The following is a 12351-nucleotide window of genomic DNA, read 5'->3' as shown; positions in this document are numbered from 1 at the left end:
AGGCTTAAGATATTGGTATCATCAGTAATCAAAGAAAATTTTAACTAATATACAGTTATGTAAGTGATACGGTTAATGTGAATAGTTACACAGGCTTGACAGCTGTTAAATATAATGAACGGTATATAATTTGGCGATATCTAAGCTATGCTTCTTTTATCTGATTATAATCCCTGGACTTTTAGTTTTTTTGCTCTAATATTAATTACTCCATATATCAACCTTAACTTATCCCATAGGACTACAGTTCTATCAATCTTTAATTACATTTCCATGTTATAATGATGCATGTTCTTGGGATTATTGCAAGATTACAAATAGTGAAGAGATTTTAGTCCTTCAAAAGAAACATATCCGTATTGTTTAAGTTTGGACTACCTGTCTAGTTCATGCCAAAACATGTCTACATGCACTTCTTGCTATAAAGTTTCAATTTGAGTGATTCCGTTCATGAACATGGCTATGTTTGGATTTCTTTATATCTTGCAGAATCTGTTGCCGGATCTATCATCATCTAGTTAGTGAATCTAGGCTAGGGTCTGTTATAATCTCGATACATTCCATGCCTGAACTACATTAATGTTTTGCTACTCTGTAAGCCAAATATTTTTTTTTTCAAATTTTATTTCTCTTTTGTCGTGCAATATTTTAATTCCATTTAATTTGCTTGTCTTTGTCTCCGTAAAGTCTCTAAATAATGTGGTCTTTGTCTCCCACGGGAGGTTGATGGTTCGAAACATGTAGAGTGTGTGAATGTTAATTAGCAAGAAAGATGATACAATGTGCTAATGAGAAAGAACTGCATTACAAATTATGTTATTTTGTTGAAAAGGAAGCACACTTTTGACCTTTACCCTTGAACTCGCAAAACATGCCTCTACTGAAGTGACCGGAGTTTAGACTAACAGGGATTGCAGATTAGATGACTGGAATTCGTCTTTTGTTATTTATCTGCATCTGCAAGTTTACACCCAAGGATGCATATAACATAAAAACAACCGACGCAAAAGTTAAATAACTGGCATTATGACATGTACAACTCTCACCATCTACTTTCTGGTACTGTCTGAGACTTGCATTGCTTGATGGCATCTAAGATAGAAAAGAACATGAACATGTCAAAGATTAGCAAACACAAAGTCAAGTGAACTTGGAGAATCAAGTGTGGAAGGCTTGAGCCAAGTGGGAAAATGTGTGGTGAAAACATGCTTTGTAGATAGACAGGCCAGCAAAGAAGGAACTGTATTTGTTTCTGTGTCTCCTATGACTAATCTCCCTCGATTGTGAATTCAACTGTCCATGTGAATTCTTAGTTGCTTCTACCGTTCTCCATGTGGTTTTTCCTTATTTTATATTTTTTGGTATGGATTTATAGGAAATTCATATTGATTATCTGATATTCTGCCTTATGTAATGTTGCTTTTCTCGAGTGATTCTTCGTCGATTTGCAATAGTTGATTTGTAAGCCTTTGAAACCAAAAACAAAAACAGTGTCCCCCTTTTTCCATTTCTTAAGCTTTACCATGATAGTTGCTCCCTCGGTCTCAATATTTTGGAAAAAAAATATATATTCTCAGATTATCTATCCATATATTATTTCAAATTTAAGAGTAATTTTTCAAAACTATCAATATATTTATGGTTCAAAATATTTGATTTTTAAAAAGTTAACTCTATCCTCATTTTTTAATATCTGTATTTGGTGGATAACTTTATTTATCTAACATTTTTATTAAATAATTATTTTTAAATGACGTATATTTAGACGAAGAGGAATGTGTATTGTAACTAGAGGTGAGTATCAAAATCCGAAAATTGGATTATTCAAATTTCCGATCCGGTATCCGATTTAAAAAATTCCGATAATTAGGACCGGATATTCGATCCGTTTTTTATATAGATTCGGATTCGGATATCCGAATCTAATCTGGTTTTTACCTTTTTAATAAAAAATATATTATATATATAAATACATAATAAATTATATTTATTTCAGATTTAAAAAAAATATTTAGTGACATTATGACGGTTTCCTCTAGGATTTTTAAAATTTGAGGTTAATATCTAATTGACTCATCATTCCTTCGTTATTATTATCAACACATTTGATAGAAGTGTGTAATATCAATATTAACAAGTTTATGTTGACCATGCTTGCAAATTTGACATAAGTGATAGTATGAAATAATTATTTATGTTTGACGAGTATTTAAAAGCTAGGTAACAACAAATTTAATAAAAGTGTGCAATAATAAATATGTTTATATTGATCATGTTCGCTAATTTACAATCGATGTTTATATTAAATTAATTTACGTGTCACCAATTTTTCCAACTAATAATATGATAACAAAAGTATAGTTTCATGGACCATTAGTTTCACAACTCAAATATGTATTACTTATTGTGTTTGAATTTTAAAACCGGATCGAATATCCGATTTTGCTTATCCCTAATTGTAACGTGGAGTTCAATTTTGTTTGTAAAATTATATTTGAATTTTTTTCTACCATATAACTTTGATATGGATATAAAAATTTGCATTGATAGTTTTATCAAAAGTTTAAGATTCGTAATTCCAATTATTATATTTTAATCAAAGATGTTTAAAATATACCAATGATACTATTATTTGAATGTGGAACTGAAACGTTTGAGCAGCCTGTTAGTTAATTAAAATGTTTGGTAGCCATAATATTATTTAATATTTACAGGATGTTGTGTTCCTATAAGACTGATGATAATCAGTGTTGTAAAAAGACAACAGCGCATTAAGCGGACGCTTAAGCCCCGCTTAAGCGGAATCGGAGGTCAAAGCGCTTGGATTAGTGCAAAATCGGATATTTAAGCGTTTAATAAAATTTAAGCGGGTTTAAGCGGCTCTAAGCGGAATTAAGCGGATTTTGACCGATTAAGCGGTTTTTGACCAATTAAAAGGGGAATTAAAAATAATTAGAAAAAAATAAATCTTATTTTTAAAAAAGGTATAATTTGATATTTTTAAATGTTACTTGTATTTTTTAAGTTGATTATGACTTTGTGAATGATTATTTTATTGATTTATTATAATACGTGAATGCTATATCTTTATTTAAAAAAATATTTATTACTTTTATTATATACATATTTATTTATTTATTTATAATCCGATTAAGCGTCCGTTTTTAAAACCGCTTAAGCGCCCGCTTTAGCGCTTAAGCGCTAGAAGGTGACCTCACCGCTTAGGTCCGATTTGCGCATTTTACAACACTGATTATAATATTAAATATATGTTTACAGTTTTGTCCTGCTCTTTAAAGATTTCACCAATTTAGCTCATATATAATCATTGACTATAATTTTATCTAAGAATTTTGTATGACTGGAGTTTCAAAATTATACACATTATTTATAATAATTGTCACATAGAATTTTTTAGCTAAGAGTTCTTTTGTAGAATGAATTGTTATGGTTATTTTAAGTTTAAATCTTTTTTTTTCTTTATCAGGAAACAATTGAGAATGCTAACATAAATAACGTTTCTCAACTTCCATCAGTCAATTAGTAACATTTTCAGTCAAATTATGTTCAACGTTGATGGCTTTTTATCAAAAGTGAAAAATTACCCGAATGTAATTTGTATTCCTCTCACACAATTACATTGTATCCATTTTAGATGAATCATCATCATTCATCCAACTTGAATGCTTTTCAGATATTAAATGTTCAACACCTCTTGAGTTAAAGTAAACTTCTTTAAAATTAAATGAAAACTTATGGTGAACTTATAATTTATCATTGTACATTATTATATTGTTTTATGAATAATATTATTGTACGGGAGGAAACTATTGCATTAGTTATCGATAATTTGGAAACACAGCAGGTTTTGTATAAAACTAGGATTTTTCTCCGCCTTATGGGTGCTTATTAAACTTTAACTTTTTTAGAAATATTTTAAATTATACAATTTCATTTAAATATTTTGTTATTAATATATAATTAATTCAATTTAGAGAGTTGTTGATATTTTGTTTCTGTTTCATTTTGTATAATTCATTTTTTCAGTCAATAAATATTGTTTACAAGATTTTTTCAGTTTATAAATATAGTTTAAGCGATTTTTTCAGTCAATCAATATTTTTTCACAAATATATTTTTCTATATATATTTCTTAAACATATGAATTCTAAATCAATTTTTGTCAATTACTCCTCTAACTGTCTTTCTGTATATAAATCTTAAATATAAAAAATTAGTTCAACATTACTCGGCGTCGCCTTACAGTGACACCTTGCAGTCTAAAATTTGAAAAATTAGAAAAACGTAAATACTCAATATAAGTTATTTTAAAACCGTTGAATTGAAAACGGTAATGTTACATTTTTACATATATTGCTTAAACATATGAATTCTAAATCAATTTTTGTCAATTACTCTCTAACTGTATTTTTATGTATATAACTTAAATATAAAAAATGAGTTCAATATTACTCGGCGTCGCCTTACGGCGACACCTCGCAATTTAAAATTAAAAAATGTAAATACTCATATAATTTATTTTAAAACCGTTGAATTGAAAACCGCAATGTCATACCTTAATGCATATACAAAATATAAAAATCAGTGCATTAAAATAAAAGTCATTATTCTGCTAAAGAAATTTATTATTTAAAAATTTATTTTAATGTTATTGCGACGCCTTGTAGTTTAAACATTATACAATTAAAATATTTCTTTTATCAACACAGATCTATAGCAATGCTCTATAATTTGCAAATTTACATAACATTACATTAGCATTTTATTTGAGTTATAGCCTACTCCTCAATATATTGTATATATATATTATATAAGTTTGTTGTATTTTAATATACTACATATAATTGTCAAAACAAAAGAAATTAAAGTAGGATTTATGTTAGTAATACCACATATTTTAAATATTAAATAAATTAAGAAATTATTAGCGTGATTTTTCAAAAGGTATAATTTATCATTAATCTTTTTCTTTAAAAAAACTCTATACCAATAGTGATTACATAAATAAAGCATAAAAATCCCACTCATATCATTAATTTATTCTAAATATTTTTATATTATCCATGTGCAATGATAATTCATTAAAAACTTAACATTTTCATTCTCTTTTAATTATCATTAATTTACACGTATAATTTGTACGGTACACCTAAACCTAATAATGTCATATTTTCTTAAAAGGGAAGCACACTACTATGAAACTTAAAACTGTAATGGCTACGTTGAAAAATGTGAAGTAAAATTTATAAGTTCCATGCTAACAAAATTCATCTTTATTGTGATAATTTTCTACTTATTGTGATAACAAAATTCATCTTTATTGTGATAACAAATTTCATCTTTGTTTCTGCATACCACTCTAGGTGGTTGTTGATCCCCTGTATGTCTCTATGGTACTCTATTACTCCAACTCCTTCGCATTCCTCTAAGTTTCATTTTTATACAAACTCATAAATGCACATGTAGTCGCAACAGAGCTCGTCAGGTCTTGCCACTACTAACGCCTTCAATCAAAGGATGCATATACAATGTCGATTCCACATGCAAACTGCTCATCTTGGAATACATAATAGATAACATTTAAAATTTCTAAATCTAAAAAAATGATTCACGTGTATGAAGTTCCTTTGTGCGACCAATCATGATAAGTTCCTGATAAACATCTCAGCTAATATGCAACCTGCACTCAATAAAGCAATGCCAACGCTATGATCAGTGATGCCAAGAAGAAGTTTTGCAAGGACTAACAACCCGGTTGGTCATGGGATGCTTATGAATTAGAAAATATTAGATAATGATACATGATCTCAATTTGGTTAAAAAAATCGTGGATAAACCAAGATAGTCTCGTAAAATTATTATCTTTTATAACACATATTTAATAACGTTTTATAAAATCAATTAAATCATTTAAGACTACTATGATGCATGAGATAGTTGATTCGTAAAAAAATTTACAAGAAAACATTCTAAAGGATGAATTAACATAGTCTCATTCCTCTAAAATTGTTACCATCTTGGAATTATAATCAGAATTGATGTTATTGCTTTCTCGCTACAGAGAGATGATGTCCACTAAGAGAAAATCAATCTGTAATTCAGTTAATTCTTGTCACAGTGACAGTGTTATAAATATTTTATCAGCAAGATTAAATTTTGTTTTCCTCATATCCAATATAAAGCATCATGTATGTGATGTATCACATTTGTTGCAATACCGGGTTTGTCTAAATAGCCAAAAACTGTACTAATTTTTTAATAAATTATGTACATTTTTCTTCAAACTCGAAATAAAATAAACTAAATTTTTAAAAAATTAAATATTTGTTAATGCACATATCCATCTCAAGTGAGAGACAATCTATATTTGTGCACATGGTGTGTGCACTGACCATCCAAAAAGCCGCAATATTAATATCTCCTTGTAAAAAACAAATAATGACAAATTCAAAATATAAAACCACGAACCATATTACAAATATAAATATGACATAATGTAGGATAACTTTACACTTATTCAACCAAAATATTAATATTAGATTGACTTGATAAGATTGACTAATTCACAAAGCTATAATCGATATTGATAAAACATTAGTGCAGAGATACATACACATGATCCTAACTATCACATAAAACCTTAGAATGAAATCATATGCAAATGCAATATATTTATGATACGTGTTAGCTCTATGAATTTATGAAAATCTTAGTACTTGTATGTGGTCATTCACCTCTCCAGGCCATAATTGAAAGAGAATGCACGTGACAAAATATCAGTATGTAAAATAAAATATCACACATTAAAGTACATAAAAATAGTTAAAAACTTTGCAAGAAATTTAATCAAACAGCCGGTCTACGAACCTTGTGTAAGATTAAAACTGAGTAATTATTGTACTTGTTCTTTATATAACATTCACCATCTTGCAAAACACAAAAATGAAAACATGATTAGATACCCCGGTAAGGACTTTGGTGCCAAACCTGACCTCTAGAAAATCAGAAATACTAGATGATGTTCCTAGTATGGAACACTTAGAGATGTAAAAAGGGTCTTAATCAGTAAGATATACGACTGAAATTCCCCAAGGTCAAACTACAGATAAAGAGTGCTGAACAATATCTCACCATAAATGAGGTAACAATTGCTTATCTATTCATATTTTTTAAACAATATAAAGAATATTAAATACAATTTCATCTTCGCTTAAAATCAATTACATCAACTACAATCTTGTAAATGCACAATATTTAATACTTTCAAGTTAGGATTAGAAGCATTTCAGTAAACCTGATTTGAGCATTTAGTCAAATACGAAATATGTGAACTCTCAAGTCTCAAATTAAAAACTCCAAGAACTCTTCATCAGAATGCAACATTACTTAAAAATCAAGTTTTATATTGCTGCTATTAATCTCACATTCATCAATATGCAAAACTCAATCCGGAAAAACATAAAAGCATGTAGTTTGTATTACAAAAACACATACATTCGTTGACTATTTTGTAAATACTGCTGCATAATTCATTAATATATCATAATTTCCCGTACAAATCAAAATAAATCTAAGTAAGAATATTTATACAAACATATACAATCAATCCCAATACCAGTAAAAATAGAAAAAGAAGAAGAGAGAGATAAAGAGTGAGATGCTAGATATTTAAATTTTGAGAATAGAAAACGGATTAACAGCAAAACATAATATAGAACATTAATCAATACTTAAAAACGGATTAACAACAAAATATAATATAGAGTGTTAATCAATACAAAAAACAGATTAACAACAAATACATAAAAATAATTAAAAACTCTATAAGAAATTTAATCAAACAGTTGGTTTGTGGACCGTGTAAGAGTAAAACTGAGAAATCTCTTTATCTCACATTCATTATCCTGCAAAACACAAAATTAAAACATGATTAGATAAAAATCAAACATAATCAGATAAAACTTGAAATTGGAGTTTATAAAGAGAAAAAGTATGAGAGATCTATAACCTGCAAAAAATAGAGCAGTAAAATTAGAGTACTCTTGATAAGAAAGGATTGTGGAATACCTTCTTGTTTCATCCGTAAATAATCAACATATAGTTGTATATCAAAAGAAGTAAATAAATTGGAATAGGCGAGAGTAATGTACTCTTGATAAGAAAGTATTGTGAAATACCATCATTTAATCTGTGCAGAATCAGAGACAATTGCATATCAAAGAAGTAAATACAATTATACAATTATGGTCAAAAGTTAATCTTAAAGGTGTATCTATTAGTGTCAAATACAACGTTACAAATAGAGTTTTCATATTCAGCTTCTTAAACATGCTTATATTTCCTCCTCTTTGGTACTTGACAATGTATCTTCCTTGTGATTGCATCACCAGAATAATGTGATATATCATATGACAATACTTAATTAAGAAATGATACACGTGACAATCAACTAATGAACATCTGTAAATACAAAACACATGTTCTTTATCATCACATCAAATCTAAGAAGCGAATCATGTGCAAATACAATATATCACTAACGTGCATCAGCTATATAAATCAACAAAACCTTAAGTAGAAAAAAAAAACTTATCAAACAATTGGTATGCAAACCGCTAGTAGTCTAAAAATTGAACAATTCATGTAATTTCTCTTAATCTCACATACATCATTTAGCAAAAATCCCATAAAGATAGATTGTATAATAAACACCTACCTTTTTTCAGTGTAAAATTAATCAAACCATCACCATCTTTTGCCTAAACCTAAACAAATATAGGTAAAGAATAATAATACAAACATATCAAATCGATACAAACAACAATACTAAAATTACAGAAAGGAGGGAGTGAAGAGACGAATTAAAAAAATTGAAAAACAAAAAAAATATGATTTATTAACCTGTTTTGTTCACTGTCTTGCATAAACAAATGAAACCTGATTAAAAATCGCATGTAACCTGCACCAAGAAAGAGAGAAAAATATGATTCAGAGATTTGAAATTTGAGAGAATAAAATTAATTGATTATGCGTGCATTTGAAATTGTGTATGTGTCTATATCAATCTAATTTAAGTAAATGCACAAATCAAGTCTGAGGTAGCTAATCATTTTGAAGACTAATACATGTCTTGGTCATATCTCAAATATCCTAAAGTCAATGAATTACTGAGAATATAAATCAAACACCTCGTATACATTCGTCCTAAATTATCTGCATAAACCTTATTTCGTGCATGAATCCAAAAAAATAGTTAAACACTATTAATTCAAAGATTTAAAGTTGTACAACTGAAATATTAAATTCTAACTTAAAGAGAGATATAAGAGTAATAAGAGAAAATATAACGGTATACAACTGAAATATTAAAAACCATCTTCATACAACCTGATAAAAAAATCAAACATATAAAAATTAGGAAAATAGGTATATACATATGTGTGTATAACAGTTTGAGAAAAGTTATATGGTACTGGTTCTTGAAGACGATCAACACAGTAAAAGTCCAAACAAAGAGCAACAATAATCTCATCTGTATTAAAACATTATTAAGAAGTTTAGGTCTTGCAGATGAATTGACCATCATTTCATCTGTAAATCTGTAAATATAAATACACAAACATCATATCAAAATACATGTGTAATCTATATAAACACATATATAATCAATTTAACAAAAAATCAATATCCATATGTAATCGATGGATCATACAAAAATTGTAAAAAATACGCTTAAAAATTAGAATAGGCGAAATAGAGATGTACTTCTGATAAGAAAGTCTTGTGAAATTCTCTCTCTTTTTCTCTGTAAAGAATCAACATATAATTGTAAATCAAATAAAGCAAATATACTTATATATGGTTGAAAGTTAATCTTAAAGGTGCATCTATTAGTGTCCAATGTAGCGTTACAAATAGAGCTTTTAGATTTACCTTCGTACAATTTGTCTTATTTGTGAGTGCATCATCGGAATACAATCTGCAATAGCATATGAAAATAACTAAGCAACTATACAGATGAAAATCAACTAACAAATATCTAAAACATGCAGAAAACATTAAGATACATGTTCCTGACTACAACATAAAATCAAAGAAGCGAATCATGTGGAAATCCAATCCATCACCAACATCGACGAAAACTTGAGCAAAAGCAAAATGTATCAAACAATTGGTGTGCATACGGCTAGTCTACATATCCCATGTAAGATTATCCCATGTAGATGCTCTTAATCTCACATTGATCATTCTCAAAACTCAATACATACAATAAAATACATACCTTGATTAGCGATTCTTAACCACTGCTGCATAATTAATCAACACAGCATCATCCTATGCCCAAAACAAAATAAATATAGATTTAGAATATTTATAAAAACATACCAAATCAATACAAAAAAATAACACTAAAATTACAGAAAAGAAAGAGTAAAAGAGACGACATATCAAATCAATACAAAAAATTATACTAAAATTACAAAAAAAAGAGAGTAAAATGTCGAATAAAAAGAAAAAAATGAATATAGAAGAATGAGAGAGATAAATGTCCGATGTAATTTGAAATAGTGGTTTTTGAAGGTAGATATATTTGAATAGATAGTTTTATCGTGGCTTGAATTGTGAATCTTGAGTAGCACATATAATATTAATTGGGTAATTTGATTAGATGTGAGATAATTAAGGAAATTTGAATTTAGCAAAAATACAATTGGATGTGTAAATATAGTAATTGGGCAATTTAATTTGATTAGATATGAGATTGATTTTGAAATTCAAAATTGGCCAAATATTAATTAAGATGGGTCAATTGAAGATAATTGGATAATCCATGGATATAGCAAATTATATAAGATTTGGGTCATGGATATATTTATTTATCAATGGGTAAATTATAGAGTAGTCATTAAGATATATAGATTTGATTAGATATGAGATAATTAAGAAAATTTGAATTTCAAAAAAAAACCAATTGGACGTGTAGATATAGTAATTGGCTATTTAATTTTATTAGATATGAGATTGATTTTGAAATTCAAAATTAGCCAAATATTAATTAAGATGGGTCAATTGAAGTTAATCGGATAATCCATGGATATAGAAAATTATATAGGATTTGGGTCATGGGTAAATTTATTTATCTATGTGTAAATTATAGAGTAGTCATTAAGATATATAGATTTAAAATTAAACTGAAAGCATGTTTACAAATTTACCCCTTTGATTTGGTATTTTATTTTGACAGGATCGAATCGAACTTCGTTTTAGAGAAATGTAAAAACGTATATTTTATATAAATTAATAATCTGCCAACATGGATAATGATGATTATTTATTTATTAGTTTAATGATAAATTATTGATTATCAGTGTACTTACTATATATTTTATTTATGTATGATAAATTTAATTATATAAATAATATTTTTAGTCGTGAACATATAAATGTACATGTCAAGTGTTTTTTACATGAAATAACTATAAATAAAAATTTAATTATATAAGTAATATTTTTGGTAACACACTTCGTCGTCAAGTATTTTGTTTAATGTTATTTCTTTAGGGACTTAATAATGGAAAAAATCAAAAATTTTGATAATTAGGAGGAAGTTTGTGGGTGTGATTGCTGCTCCAATTCTCGATTTAAAAATAAAAGAAACAATTATATATATATATATATGATTTCGATTTTGACCATACAAGCCGCAATAAGAAGGAGATAGGGTATATAAACAAACCGCTCAACCGCATTAATCGCTCGTATCATATGCAATTGAATTATATTTTGAGAATAATCACGAAACGCGGGCTGATTGCAGATGAAAATTTTAAGAATCATTTATTTGCGGTTTTAAAATTTTAAAATCGTAATAAAAAACCGTAAAATTTATTATAATAAAATATATTTTATAGTATGCAACTAATATCTAAACATAATTATTTTGTTAAAATCTTTATTATTAAATATTATAAGATTAAAAGATTAACACTCCTTTTATTATGACTTAAAACCTAGTCCATTACTTAAAGTCTATTCAAATTCAATTAGCCAATTACCTATTCGTCCATTACCCATTTCACCCTGTTAGCCGCACATCTGTCTCTCAAGTCTCGGAACGTATCCATGTGATTCTCACTACATTTCACTACATTATTCTTTTATATTTTTTATTTCTAAATATTTTATGATCAAGCAATTCAAAACTAAATTTATTAAGGTTGTTAGGAATATATTGTGGGGTTGATGATAACTTATCAAAAAACTCTAAGGAGATAAGTTAAATGAGTTTGTATCCGTCAACGAATAACCATAGTTATCTATCCGTTGATG

This window comes from Apium graveolens, chromosome 6, assembly GCF_009905375.1.
Source record: "Apium graveolens cultivar Ventura chromosome 6, ASM990537v1, whole genome shotgun sequence".
NCBI classification, from domain to species: Eukaryota; Viridiplantae; Streptophyta; class Magnoliopsida; order Apiales; family Apiaceae; genus Apium; species Apium graveolens.
This window is presented reverse-complemented; position numbering follows the sequence as displayed.